This window comes from Rhinoraja longicauda, chromosome 3, assembly GCF_053455715.1.
Source record: "Rhinoraja longicauda isolate Sanriku21f chromosome 3, sRhiLon1.1, whole genome shotgun sequence".
Lineage (NCBI taxonomy): Eukaryota > Metazoa > Chordata > Chondrichthyes > Rajiformes > Arhynchobatidae > Rhinoraja > Rhinoraja longicauda.
In genome coordinates this window covers 64,637,946-64,653,872 of record NC_135955.1, presented here as the reverse complement: position 1 = coordinate 64,653,872, position 15,927 = coordinate 64,637,946, and the positions used below count along the sequence as shown (strand labels likewise).

At 39.9% G+C, this 15,927-nt stretch overlaps 1 protein-coding gene across 1 annotated transcript in view; it reads left to right on the top strand.

Annotated features, from left to right (window-relative positions):
* Positions 1-15,927, top strand: part of LOC144592049 (sorting nexin-24-like) — a 115,683-nt gene that overhangs the window by 76,870 nt on the left and 22,886 nt on the right. The gene's annotated exons all lie outside the window — the stretch shown is intronic.

The following is a 15,927-nucleotide window of genomic DNA, read 5'->3' as shown; positions in this document are numbered from 1 at the left end:
CTCGGACTTGCAAATGGAACACTAAAGCTTTTACTTGCACTTCCTGTTGGGCAGAGGAAGAGCCTTGGTGCAGGTGGTGGAAAATCAGTACAAAGGCATCTGATAAATCTGACAGGGCCAGGCTCCTTTATGGCAAAAGTCCTTCAGAAGGATGAGAAGCAGGTCTGCCTTCTCTTATGATGAGGATCACTGCATGGGAAGAGATGATGTGATGGAGTTTCTGACTCTGGGTTGGAAAAAATGTCATGTTATTTTTCAAGCACGGGTGGCATGATGGCACAGCAGTAGAATTGCTGCCTCACAGCGCTTGCAGTGCCAGAGACCCAGGTTCAATCCTGACTATGGGTGCTGTCTGTTCAGAGTTTGTATGTTCTCTCCGTGACCTGCGTGGGTTTTCTCCAAGATCTTCGGTTTCCTCCCACACTCCAAAGACGTACAGGTTTGTAGGTTAATTGGCTTGGTGTAAGTGTAAATTGTCCCTGGTGTGTGATGGATAGTGTTAATGTGTGGGGATCGCTGATCGGTGCGGACTCGATGGGCCGAAGGGCCTGTTTCCACACTGTATCTCTAAACTAAAAGATATATGGACCTCCATTTTTATTAACAGTTGTCTGCATCATCATATTTCCAACACTATTTCAAACTGGCCTTAAATTTCATACATATTCAAGAGATTATTTCTGTTGATCTTTGGTCCATTTAAAGATTTTATTTTGTGTGCTATTTTTGTGCATCCCAATAAGAAAGCACAATGTCCAGATATAAATACATGTTGCCCCTGTGGTCGACTGTAACATTTCAAACTGGTCTTTCAATCGAACCTCAATCGTAGACTATAGTAAGTTCCAAAAAAGCAGATGATAAGATAACTGATCCAGAATTCCCTGTTTTTACTCTCTCACGTTTCCTAAATGGCAGAGTGACATGCACAATTTTGCATTCTAAAGGAATAATTCCTGAATGGCAATACTTTAGAAGGTTATGGGTAATCTGCAACGTTCTTCCCTATTTGCTTTAAAAATGTGGGATCTGGCACTTTTTAGTGCTTTTATTTCATTCCTCACAGCTATTTAAATCGTGATAATTTTGCCAAGCGTTGGTCCCTGAAGCGTTGGTCCTCCTCCAACTATCCAGAATGCTATTTTTCTCCTTTATTATAAATACTGGCAAACAGCAACGTGATGAATGATCAGCTGAAATATTACAGTGATTTTGATTTGGAGATGTTGTACCCGGAACACTGAGAGAATTTCACTGTTTTCCTTCAATAATGCCCTGGGGCCTGTCACGTTTATCTGGGAGAGTGGAGGAGTTTTAAGTTTATTTTCTCATCTGAAAGTTGGTGCCTTCAGAAATGCTGCTCTTCTGTATAGCGTTGACATACGTACACACATCTCTAGAAATGGGCTTTGAGTCTATGACCTTAAGACATGGGACTGAGGGGTTGACCTTTTCAGTTGTTGCTGATGCATTAATGTTTAAAAATAAAACAATATTTCTCCTTGGGAACGCAAAATCGTTAATTTGATAAAAAAGGAAACTGTGGAAAGAACAAGATTAAACTCTGCACACTGATCCCACAAAGAACCATTCGAGCAAATGAACCACATAGTAGAAAATGAATATATAACAGCCTTGAAGGCAGGCTGTCCATTATAATATTGATTTCTAGTGCCTTGAACCACAAGAGGATAAACACTGTAAACTTAAAAAGAGCAAAATTGAAAAGCAAGCAGGTATTCAACTATCACAAACCTTTACAGATATAAAAGCTCACCAGATATAAATGGTGATTATAACTGCTGAAAAGAGAAATCTTGTATCTTAAAAAAAAAGCAAATCTGTCAAGCCAAAGATTTCGTTTCATTTGCAGTTAGAATAGAATTTAAAGGGTCGTGTTCAATCCTGTGATAATACTCGGAATATACATAGTCTACGTCACTTATTTTGAGTATAGGTTATTTCTGTTGGTACAGTAGGTACAGCCTCTTCGATGCTGAAGTTATCACTGATTTGCAAAGTCATGCTTTTTATGGTAACCGATGAAGCAACAGCACTTATTTCCAAAGAAAACATTCCACAAAGATTTGTAATGTCATTGTTGTGTACATTATTTTCCCCTATGTAGTTTTCTTAGGATGGTCACAGAAGATTGGTTTCATCAAGCAGGCTTGAGTAGCCATTGCTATTGAAGATTTTTCACAAGCAACAAGCCAGGAAATAAAAAGCACACAATTTAACCAATATTTTAAACCTTGTACAGAGCAAAATATGAAAATGGCAAAATAAGCATGAAATTAAGTTTGAAGCTGAAATTTCAGTTTCAGAAAATATAATAATTTGAAAGTATAAAATCCATTACATTTTGAAATATTTATCTGAGAGAATTATATTCCACATATTTAATCTCTAATTTTTGGATAGAGCATACTGTTCTGCTTTCCATATTTAGGGAATTGTTTACTTGCATAGGGGACAGTGCAGAGTAGGTTCACTACATTGATTACAGGATAAAGAGGTTGACATATAAAATAAAGAGTTTGGCCGATACTCACTGAAGTTTAAAAGAACAAGAGGTGGCCTTATTGAAACATTAAAACAAAATTGTGGGTGAAAGACCGGGTGAACACCTAGAGGAGGAAATGAAGTGGAAGATTTCCTGCAATGTTAGAAAATAGGTGATGAAGGCATTGTGATTTTGCAATGAGATATACTTCCATTGGATAATTGGGTGAAAATCTCACAAATGTATTTTAATGTGGAGAAATGTGAGGTCCTGCGTTTTGTAAGAGGAATCAGAAGACATAACATTATCTAAAAGGAGGGAGAATGCAAATGAATGAAGTTCAGAGGGTTTACGGTATTCTAAGTGCATGAATCGGATCACGTAAGTGGGTAGATTCAACAGAAGATGCTTGAGAAGGTATGTTGACCTTTATTGCAAAAAGATTGGAGTTTAAGAAACGGGAGATAGACACAAAATGCTGGAGTAACTCAGCGGGACAGCCAGCATCTCTGGAGAGAAGGAATGGGTAACGTTTCAGGTCGAGACCCTTCTTCAGACTGATGCCATGAGAGTGGGTGGTACATAGATAAGGAAGTGTATAGATAAGGAGGTGTAAGGTGTGAAAACAAGACAAAGGGAATGGAGTTCGAGGAAAATGTAGAATAGATCATTGTTGATTAGGAGAAGGTAACAACAAAGCAAACAGAGATAAAATGTGGTCGGAGACAGTAAGACTGGTCAGAGAACTAGGTAGGGGGAGGGGATGGGGAGAGAGGGAAAGCACGGGCTACTTGAAGTTAGAGAAGTCAATGTTCATATCGATGGGGTGTAAACTGCCCAAGCGAAATATGAGGTGCTGTTCCTCCAATTTGCGCTGGGCTTCACTCTGACAATGGAGGAGGCCCAGGACAGAAAGGTCAGTGTGGGAATGGGAGGGGGAGTTAAAGTGTTGAGCAACCGGGAGATCAGGGAGGTTTAGGTAGACTGAGCAGAGTCAATCGAAACAATCGCCGAGCCTGTGCCTGGTCTTGTCAATATACAGGATATACAGAGAAAAGAGGTTCTGTTACAGTTGTACAGGATGTTGATGAGATCAGAATTGAAATTTTGTGCACAGTTTTGGTTCCCTACCTTAATAAAAAGCATTGGAGGTTGTCATTGGAGATTTACCAAGCTAATTTCTGGGATGAGAAGGTTGTCCTATCAAGACAGGAATTAATAGGAATCCGAGGGGTAACTTTTTCACATAAAGGTTGGTGGGTGTATGGAACAAGCTGCCAGTGGAGGTAATTGAGGCTGGCACTATCCCATTGTTTAAGAAACAATTAGACAGGTACATGGATAGAACAGGTTTATATGGATATGGACCAAATGAGGCAAGTGGGACGTGTAGTTGGGATATTGTTGGCTGGTGTGGGCGAGTTGGGCCGAAGGGCCTGTTTCCACACTGTATCACTCTATGACTCTAAGACAGCCTAGACAATTTTGGTCAGTATTCCTTGGAGTTTAGCAAAATAAGGGAACTTGACAGGGTACATGTTGTAATGTTTTCACTGTTGAGAGGGTGATGATAAGAAGCCATAACTGCCATATATGGGGAAACTCATTTAAAACAGAAGTGCATAGACATTTGGAGACACAGGGTATTGCTGATACTGACATCTGGAGCAAAACACTAAGTGCTGGAGGAAGTCAGAGGGTCATGCAGCACCTTTGAAGTGAATGGACAAACAAAGTTTCAGGTCAGGAACCTACTTAAGACTGATTGTAGTAGGGGGAAAGAAAGCTGGAAAAGAGAGTTGGGGGCAGGACAAAGCCCGGCAAATGACATAGGTGAAGGGTCTGGATTGGCAGATGAGTTGAGTAAGTGACAACAGAGCCAAAAGGGTGTCTAATAAGGAGAGAAGAGGAGTGAAATGTAAACCCAGAGATAAATATAGGTGAAAGGAGAGTGGGGAGGGCAGATAAAAGGGACGTGGAGATGAGTGTATGAAAGAGGGGAAAGTAGTAAGGTGGCTGATACTTGGGAGATGGTGGGAGAAATTGGTGTGCAGCGTGGTGGGGGGGAGGGTGCTCAGGAAAGAGAGGGGAGATGAGGGTATTACTTGAAATTGGAGAATTCAATGTTAATGCCGTAGTGTTGTAAGCTACCCAAGTGGAGTGCAAATTTCTTCTCTCGGGGGGTAGTGAAGCACTGGAATTCTTGGCTCCTGAGAATGGGTAGAGATCAAATCATAAGATATATTTAAGATAGAGATAGCTAGCAATTTGAAGGATTGACAGCTATAGGGAAATGGCACAGAAGGAGAGTTGAGGACAGTTTAGATAAGCCATTATCAAACTGAAGGGGATAACAGGCTTCATGAGCTGAGTGACCGACTCCTGCTCCCATTTCCTCTGTTTTCCTTGGTGGGGACTAGAACTAAGGGGAAATTAATTTTAGAATATGGAGTTGTTCTTTTAAGATGGAGATGACAAGGAATTTCTGCTTTCAGATGGTCACGAATCTTTAAATTCCTTTGCCACTGAGAACCAGAGAGGCCGAGTTAATGAAAATCTCCAAGGTGGAGATCGGCAGCCATTTTAAACAGCACAGGAGCAAACAGATATGGGGAAAGAAAGGAAAGTGTTATTGAGGCTAAGATTGGATTGGTTACAATCTTATTGAATGGCAGAGCAGACTCAAGGGACCAATTGACGACCTCCTATTCCAGTTTTACATTCTCTTAACAGTGACCAATCTCAGTTCAATTCTTAAAATTGGAAACATTTTGTGCATCTTAAATTTTATGAAAAGCTTTAGAACAAAATAATTTGCTATATTTTGCAGTGTTTGATCAGCTAGTAAGAAGTGAGGTTAACAGTGAAGTCGGTAAGGTAGGTAGTAAAATGTGTAGCAAAAAGGCTTAAAATATCCTTATTTGTATTTTTATATATATTAGTTTGACTTGTAATTCAGCCTTTATGAATTATTTTCTAAAATGTGGCCGTGGGTTATAACACTATAACCAGAGGATGAATTGGTCAGTGGCATTTTTATGGACTGCAAACTCTATTTAAATCTACAATGTATTTCCACAGCAGCTAACCAAACTATTACTAGAATCAACACACGTGAGCTATTAAACCTTTGTGACTCCACCATGGCCATTCATTATTCTATTTGTACTCGACTCAATCAAGTTTAGAGTTCATTGTGCAGTTACTATTCTATGTGCATTTGCTATTGCTAAGCTTTGTTTGACCTTCAGTTATTCTACAATTAATTGAATGCAATTAATCTGTTTCACCATTTGATGACTTGCTTATCAGATCAGCGAAATGTGGACAAATAGCTCACAGTAGAAAGGAGGTTCTTTTTAATTGGAGGTATCACGGCATTTACCTCTACCTATGCTCTTGTAATTAAGAACAATTTGGAAATGCTTTTTGACGATTGTCTCCTTGGTTGGTTTTGCTAACTATCAGATTCTATAAATAACAGTCTGCTCAACATTATCAGTCAGAATTTAAAAACAAGCCAAATACCAAATTACTTGCTGTGAGAAATGTTAACACAACTCATCAATTTTCCAATTTTTTTTGGAATTTGTTTTACGTGTATTGAAGGTATAAGCCAGCTAAAAAAGAAATTGCTCTTACAAAATGCACCTCAGTACTTCTACTTTCTGCAATTATAGTCTGGTCAAGTCACCACGTCAACACTGGAAGGAATTATTTTTCTTGATTAAGCGCCTTCGGTTCTCCAGAGATGAAACACAGCAAACAATTAATCTTTTGTATTTGTCCTCCGAAGCAACCACAGAACTCAAATGCAAGATAGCAGAGGTACCTGTTAGAAGGAGACTGCAGTAATTAGACTTGGACTGAAAATGAATGGGCTCCAGTCAAAGTCCTTAATCTGCTGAGGTTTTCTGGCAGAGGCAGGGTCATATTGGTAATGGACCCTGCAATAGAATTATATATATATTTTTTAAATAGCTAAATAGCTGCAAAATAATTAACAAGGTCTGGGAATTAATATGAACTGGACGATAGCAAATTAATGAGAGAATCAAACTAGAGAAAGAACATTAATCTCCAGAGTTTACTGGTTACATTTTATTTAATGAAATTAAATTTGCAATTCCTGATTCCGCTGACTGAATCTGAAAATTAATTAATTTAGCTATCTGCCCTGGCTGGGGTAGGGAGAAACCTGCTTCAGTTAGCCATACGGTAACATTTAAATTTCATATATTAATATGAACTAGTAATGTAAGAAACAATTATGTCAAGCAGAAGAAATATCTTTATAATTCAAGAGTTACTATATTAAAATGTTGTAATGTGTGAAAAAAATCAGTTATGACTTATTTTTAAATTAATTTACTTTATGCACAATCAATCATGATTCTTGTGTCGGAAAGAACTGCAAATGCTGGTTTAAATCAAAGGTAGACACAAAATGCTGGAGTAACTCAGCGGGACAGGCAGCATCTCTGGAGAGAAGGAATGGGTGACGTTTCGGGTCGAGACCCTTCTTCAGACTGATGACAGGGCAGTGGACGGGACAGGGATAGAATGTAGTTGGAGACAGTAAGACTGGTGGGGAAAACTGGGAACGGGGAGGGGATGGAGAGAGAGGGAAAGCAAGGGCTATTTGAAGTTAGAGAAGTCAATGTTCATACCACTGGGGTGTAAGCTACCCAAGCAAAATATGAGGTGCTATTCCTCCAATATGCGCTGGGCCTCACTCTGACAATGGGGGAGGCCCAGGACAGAAAGGTCAGATTGGGAATGGGAGGGGGAGTTAAAGTGCTGAGCAAAAGGGAGATCAGGTAGGTTAAGGCGGACTACGCGGAAGTGTTCAGCAAAACGATCGCCGAACCTGCGCTTGGTCTCGCCGATGTACGGAAGTTGACACCTGGAAAAGCGGGTACAGTAGATGAGGTTGGAGGAGGTGCAAATGAATCTCTGCCTCACCTGAAAAGACTGTCAGGGTCCTTGGATGGAGTCAAGGGGGGAGGTAAAGGGACAGCTGTTGCATTTCCTGCGGTTGCTGGGGAAAGTACCTGGGGAGGGGGTGGCTTGGGTGGGAAAGGACGAGTTGACCAGGGAGTTGCGGAGGGAACGGTCTCTGCGGAAAGTAGAAAGGGGTGGAGATGGGAAGATGTGGCCAGTAGTGGGATCCATTGGAGATGGCGAAAGAGTTGGAGGATTATATGCTGTATGCGATGGCTGATGGGGTGGAAGGTGAGGGCAAGGGGGACTTGTTGCGAATGGGGTGAGGGGGAGCAAGAGCGAAGCTGCGGGATATCGAGGAAACCTTAGTGGGAGCCTCATCTAAAATGGAAGAGGGTAACCACCGTTTCTTAAAGAATGAGGACATCTCCGATGATCTAGTATGGAACACATCCTGGGCACAGATGCGGCGTAGATGGAAGAATTGGGAGTAAGGGATAGAGTCTTTAGATGTCTTTTCATGAATCTTTATCCTTATCCAGATAATCAAATGGAGGATTTCTTTATAATTTGCCATGTTGATGTTTATGCATTGAACTCATTGCATTTGGGCAATAACAATAATTATTCTAATTCAGTATTAAACTGGCAATCTTAAAGAAGCCATAATACAAAATATATAATCCTCATGCATAAGGGTTTTCTCTGAGAAGGTTGATAAAAGGCATGTTGTTGGGCCAGGACAGAGGAGATCACCTGGGCAACTGTATTTGAGTTGAGAATAGTTGATGCTGACATTTTGTGGCTGAGCACAATATCTAAACTTTCATGCAAATGTTGAAATTCAAACCTTGGTTTTAGTGATTCATTTCTTTACATGAACATTCTTCCTATATAAGAAACAGAAATGGTTTCCTACCGCATGTGCCTTTCTGAAAAAATACATGCAATAGCTATTTTTAAATGATCTTTAAAAACTGTGGCTGTTTACATGAAGTTTGAACAGTAAACTACTCCAAATGCAGCCTCACCAACGTCTTGTACAACTGCAACATGACCTCCCAACTTCTATGCTCAATACCCTGACTGATGAAGGCCAATGTATCAAAAGCCTTCTTGAACAATCTATCTACCTGTGACAGCACTTTCAAGGAATTCTTTACCTGTACTCTTAGATCCCTCTGCTATGCAACTCTCCCCAGAGCCCTGCCGTTCCCTGTGAAGATCTTGCTCTGTTCTATTTTCTTCGTTTTGAAGGCAATGTGAAACATATTTCCACAATTTCACAAGAACCACTTAACTTCACACCAATTAAGCTTTTTCAAACAAGGAATTGAAATGAGATAATTCCAGAGACAAGTTAAAAATGATTTCCTTTTTCACTGAGGCAGCATTTGATTGAGTGTGGCACCTAGGAGCTCTTGTAAAGTTGAAGTCACTGGGGAACTCAAAGCAAAAAAAAAGTCTTGTGCTCAGAGTTGCAGCTGGAGCATAGGAAAGTGGGTGGTGGTTGGAAATCAGTCATCTCAGCTGCAGATCAGTACTGCATTAAATCTTCAAGGCAGCATGGCTGGGGCAAAACAATGGAATAGCCAGGTTTTTTTTCATTAAGTAGTTTTCCAAAATACAATCAGCAAAATTTTAGTTTGGTTAATAAAGGTTAAAATGGTTTTATCATTTGTGCTAATAAAATATTTATTATTTGACAATGGTTTTTTAAAAAAACTATTTTAAAATAAGGTAAATTATTAGTGACATTATTCTATTTCCACTTTATACCAGAAGGAATGCACTGCAAGATGGAGATTCTAGTGCTGGATGGCAGTGATGAATGCAGTCTTGAACTCTGATCATACTCATTTGTCATTGGCATGAAAAAGGTTAATCAGTGTTCAGTGAACAAGTTTGATTATATATTTACAATAATTGTAGTGTTTGGTGGCTTTATCAAAGCACATCACTGGATCTTTACATCTCTTTTTACAGAAGGCAAAATAAAGTACTCAAGATTGCACAAAGGTTGTATTTTTTGCCACTTCTCGTAAAAATATGTCAAATTATTGCCTGGGGTGCTTAAAATATGTAACGGGACAACCCCGGTAAGAAAAAATCAATTGCAATTCATATTTCATAAGACTATAATTGCTTCTGAAAGTGTGGCGGCAGTTTGTTTAGAAGACTGCTTGTGTTTCGACTTTCCTGCCAGCTGTTCTGAATGACAGCAAATGGGAGCGCATATCAGGTTTACTTCAATTTTCTCCCTGTGTCTGTTAGTTTAAAGGTGTGGGAGCAGTAACTCGTAGAAAAACAGACACTCCACGCATAAATCTGTAGCATTCTGCCTTGACGCCACTACATGTTTTGTTTGACAAGAGTTCATCATCTGTGAAGTTATCGATTTGCCAGCATTTTAACCATCAAACTGGATCCATTTCAGTGACTGCAGATTTTTAAACAATCCTTCAGACATGCATGGGATCCAAACAAGTAGCTGTTTTTTTTGACAGCTGTTCAGAATCTGCTTACCAACCGAGAAGACTCGAACTTCATATCCTCCTTTAGACGGAGCTGTCACTGGTTGCAGAAATGCTGCTTGTTTTATGGATTGCCATTTGGTCAACAAAACTTTGGCAGCTTTGATTAACTTGACATTGAATTCAGCAGTACATTTATCACTTATGGCTGAGGTGTGGAAAATCTAATAAGAGGCAAGCAAATCCCTCCAGATTTGTACTTGATTCAGTACAACCAACTTTGCATGCAGTAGAAATTTCTGACTTTACAAAATACCCTGGGTCCTAGCAGGATTTTGTTTCCCAAGTCATCACTATAAAACCACGTATTCAATGAAAAAAGTAAAATAAATGTGCTCAGATCAAAGCATTGACTGAATAAAGATGGTACCCATAGATAACTGAAAAAGAAGCTGCTCGAATGGAAATGTAGAATAGTGCACTTTTGCTTTACAATACTTAGTAGAAGTGTGCCAAGAAAAAGTGGGAACAAGTGCAGAGTAAAGATTATTTTAATTCAAGAGCTCAATCTGGTTCCACCAGGGACACTTTGAAGTTTAATGGGTTCGTTTTCAGCTAAGTAAAGGATTTCTAATTGAGTATGAGCTGATGTTTTTGCAAAACCTATAAATGGATTTGAGTTTGTTCAGAAGTTCAGGCAAGTACTGTCCCGTTGGAATAGAAGACTGCTTACTGCAGCAGGTCTCGAGAGAATTTGTCAGATTGGATGTGTAGAGTTTGGAGATACAGCATGGACACAGCCCCTTCGGCCCACCGAGTCCATGCTGACCGTCGATCACCCATTCACACTCGTTCTATGTTTTTTCACCCACTCCCTGCACACTTGGAGCAATTTACAGAGGCCAATTAACCTACAAACCCACACATCTTTGGGATGTTGGAGAAAATTGCAGAGCATCTGGAATCCATGCAGTCACAGGGAGAACGTGCAAACTCTACACAGACAGCACCCAAGGTCAGAATCAAACCCCGATCTCTGGCGCAGTGAGGCAGCAGCTCTACCAGCAGTGCCACTGTCCTCCAACATTTGCTATTCACATCAAGGTTTAAGAGGATGATAATATGGATTTAGTTCCATCATAGTAAAAATTATCATCTTTTCAATCAACTCGTTCATTATTCAGTCTCAACAGAGTTCTATCACTGAACAAATGAAGACTGTACATATACCAGAGCTGGTTTTTAATATTTTTCATCGGCTACCTGTGAATTCCCAGTTTCTTTATGTTAAAAGGAGAGAGATACCACTTTTTCCACAGTCATCTTCCTCTGCAAACCATACCATTCTTGGTCACCTTTTCCTTTCCTTCGTGGCCGCAAGCTCCCTTACAGGGACCTCAAACACAGACCTTTATTTTTTTAATTTATTGATTTCTTTTTGTGTTTGTTTTACTGAGTACTGTGCTTACAGGCATGTTATGCTGCTGCAAGTAAGAATGTCATTGTTCTGTTGACAGTAAGAATGTCATTGTTCTGTTGACAGCACTCTTGACTTTTGACCCATAACCAAAGGGAAGATTTTAACCAGGTGGATGCAGAACATTATCTGAGTGCTAAACAGAGTCGAAACAGCTCCATCCAAGACCGCAAGAAATTACAGCGAATCGTGGACACAGCCCAGAGCATCACACAAACTAACATCCCTGGGATGGCAGGACTTTCATATGAAGAAAGACTGGATAGACTAGGCTTATACACGCTGGAATTTAGAAGACTGAGGGGGGATCTTATAGAAACATATAAAATTCTTAAGGGGTTGGAGAGGCTAGATGCGGGAAGATTGTTCCCGATGTTGGGGAAGTCCAGAACCAGGTGTCACAGCTTAAGGATAAGGGGGAAGCCTTTTAGGAGCAAAATGAGAAAACATTTCTTCACACAGAGAGTGGTGAGTCTGTGGAATTCTCTGCCACAGAAGGTGGTTGAGGCCAGTTCATTGGCTATATTTAAGAGGGAGTTAGATGTGGCCCTTGTGGCTAAAGGGATCAGGGGGTATGGAGAGAAGGCAGGTACAGGTTACTGAGCTGGATGATCAGCCATGATCATATTGAATGGCGGTGCAGGCTTGAAGGGCCGAATGGCCTACTCCTGTACCTATTTTCTATGTTTCTATCCCTTTCTATTGAAGATAGACACAAAAAGCTGGAGTAACAGCAGGACAGACAGCATCTCTGGAGAGAAGGAATGGGTGACGTTTCGGGCCGAGCCCCTTATTCAGACGGTTTATCTTTGATTTATACCAGTATCTGCAGTTCCTTCTTAAACATCCCTTCTATTGACTCCATTTATACCTCACACTGCCTTGGCAAGGCCAGCAGCATAATCAAGGATGAGTTGCAGCCCGGCCACTCCCTCTTCTCCCCTCTCCCATCAGGCAAAAGGTATAGAAGTCTGGAAGCACACACCTCTAGATTCGGGGATAGTTTCTTCCCAGTTGTTATCAGGCAATTGAATCATCCCACCACAACCAGAGAGCAGTGCTGAACTACTATCTACCTCTTTGGTGACCCTCAGACTATCCTCGATTGGACTTTGCTGGCTTTACCTTGCACTAAATGTTATTCCCTTATCACGTATCTATACACTGTAAATGGCTCGATTGTAATCATGTATTGTTTTTCGGCTGACTGGTTAGCAAGGCGACAAAAAGCTTTTCACTGTACACGTGGCAATAACCTAAACTAAACTAAGATGTAGAGTCTCAAACAAGGAAAACACAGTTACAAGGTTAGGGGCAAGCATTTAAAACTGTGATGTATTGGAATTTCTTCTCACTGAGCATGGTGGGTGGCTGGAATTCCCTAACCTGGGTGGTTTGCAAGGCTAGATCACTGGAGGTATTGAAAGAGGGAGCAGATAAATGTTTAAAACATTGGAGAATTGAGAGTTGTCCAAAAATGGCATAAAAGATATCTGAGGCCTGGGGCAGATCAGCCATTACAGTGTTGAGTGGCAGTGCAGGCTTGAGAGGCCGGGTGGCCTACCCCTGCTCCCATTGTCTTGTGTTCACTATTCTTGCAATCCAACCCCCTTGACATAAGGGTCAACATTCCTTGAATCTTTCCGATTACCTGTATTTAATGGCCAAGGACCCCTGATTCTTTTGTGCTGCAACTTTCCATGGTATTTCTCAATTTGAATAGCACAAGGAATGTGTTATAGTGATGACACAAATATATTTCACTGCTATTAATATATTGATGGTGATGGACAGGTAAACTGTCACCAAGCTACCCTGTGCTATGTCATCAGAGTACACTGGAGTATGGGAATAATATAAATTCCACAAAATATTACCAGAAGCTGCAGATACAACAGCTAGAGGGTGCATGATAGTCAACATATTCCATTATATAGTATATTTCAGATCTATTTTATACATTCAGATGTAATAATTTCCAAGATAAAATTATGCATAAGGACTTTGCTAATATCTCCACTGCTAAGTAACAGATTTGACTTGTGCTCAAATCAGGCAAATTATTTTCATAATTCTGGTGGCTTGTTCAGTGTTCTGTAGGAAATGAGTTGGCACCGGGTACTCAATCAGGTCCTTGAGTGAACACAAATTTATGGCACAAAAACAATGCAATTCAGCATTAATTCTTCAATTTCATTGAGGACACTATAAATTAAAAATCAGAAGAAATGAATTGTCATCTGTTTGCAAGAAATGGTGCACAATTTAGTTTGTAAATAAGGAGCAGATATGTGTATGCATACTTGTCAGCAAGTACAAACTAGTAGCTTGCATTAAGTCAGCATCTTATACATAGGCCCCAAGGTTTTGCTCTAAATTAAAAGGTATTTCTTAAGTGTTGACTTCAAACAAACAAATATGATGAAACTTTTTTATTGTCAAATCCTGTACTCTTATTTCTGCATAGAGTTCGTTATCATCCTCTTCATGGTGACTAGGAGGTCCCTAGAATACCACCAAGTGTGGTTTCCGTTATCTAATGTTGTTGTAGTCAATTGTTTTTTTTTACTGAAACAAGCTCTTTTTCCACTTTTATACTGGTTCTTTTTTCTTGACTGTTTTGAGTAGTTAATATTCCATACATTATTCATATCCTGTGGTTTTTATTGGTTTTGTGTATTCTATTTGTGTTGAAATTTCTCCAGCCACAAAACATTTAAGAACCTAATTTCTGATCATTGAAGTGAATATATTTTAGTGTAGATTTACTTCCTTTTGTGGCTTCCCTTTCTTGCATTTTCTTGATCCTTTGTCTCTAGGTTTCCATGTCAGCGTAATGACTTCCTTCTACCCCTTCTTGGGGTTCTGTATCTTCTCTGGTTGCTGTTAATCTTCCTTTTGCCGCTCCCCATCATTACCACCACTGCATAAACCTTGGCACTGTCATCACCTATCACTTAAGTGATTTTTGGATCCTGCCTCCGAGCAAGTCTGTATCCACGTTGACTATTGGTTCACATTTAACTTTTTTCTATATTTTCTACTGAGAATTGTGGACCTCCTGGGATCAGCAAGAAAATTATCTGGTAACTTGAAAATGGGGAGAGAAGCTATAAAATAGTTGAAGAGGTTTGCAAAAGGAGCTTTTACGAGTCGGCATGAGACTTGCATCCAAGTGTACTGAATGAACTGTATTAATTTTCTCTTTTTAGAATTGCCTGTGCTACGGTTTCCCCCCACATCCCAAAGAAATAGGTTTGTGTTAATTGGCCTCTGTAAAATGCCCCTATTGAGTGGCTGCAAAAGTGCGACAATACAGAAGTAGTGTGAACAGTTCCTTAATGTTAGGGGTGGACTTGACTGGCCAAAGGGCCTGGTTCCATGCTGTATCTTTCAATCAGCATTTCAATATCATTTGTTATTTCTTTAATCAGTGGTATTTTGGTTGCTTAGTCTATTCTTAGCTGTACTACTGGGTGGAGGCAGAATAGGTTGAATATGTTTTAGTAAGAAATAATTTAGAAATTTATGATGTGATAAAGGTGGAGAGCGTATTCTAAAAGAGATCATTAATGGTGTGTTTATACTACAGTAAACGCAGTGAAATTACCTTATAAGCAGAGATTTTGATTTGGAAACGTGCATGCAAGCTGAGAGAGCATTTGGTCTAACTCATTGTCTTTGGTGATCAGTAATGTGAAATTATCATCCAGAGAGCATTTCTGCTTTTCATAGCACACAAGTAGTGCTGGAAAAGCATGCACTCCTCTGCAGCAGTCCCCACCTCTCTTTAGCTGCCGGATTTCACAAGATCCAGTGTCTCATTATCAGTCAGGTAAAAATGTGGGTGCCGTGTGAAGGGTGAACATGTGAACCATTGTTAAACCTAGAACATCAAAATGAAATCATAGGCTTTCAGCCTCACTAAAGTATTTCAATAATGTAATCACTTCCTACAAATTGGTTGGTTTCCTTTTCGCTTCTTCTAAATCTAAATGAGGGAGTGTTTGAAGCAATTTGTATTTAGCTTGCGAGTTTCACATTTTTAACTTGCCAGCTGATTTAAAATTGCCTGTTTGTGGTGATTGAAAATTGACCCCATCATGTGGTACCCGAGGAGATTGAGTAAATCAAGGTCCATACTTCCCCATTGCATTGCTTCCAAATATTGAGGGACAATGGCTGATATGATGCAGGTTGTAGCTGCAGGTTCCACAAGCATTTATTTCTTATAAGGAGATACATTTGCTTCAAGATCATAGAAAGTAATAGCACAGAAGGAGACCATCACATTTTGAATCTATTTTAAAGAGCATTTGTTCCTTTGTGAATGGCACCTGGGATTATTTGCGGCCTGTTTGCACGAACTTCCTTTGGACCTAAGAAAAGGTGGTGGCCAAATATCACATCTAGTGGGATATGAGAATCACAAAGAAAATGGTTGAAAAATGTCTTCAAGTGAGTCTCAATTAATTCAAGGCTGTCACTATTCTGTGTATCTAAGTTGATGGCATTCCAAGAACAAG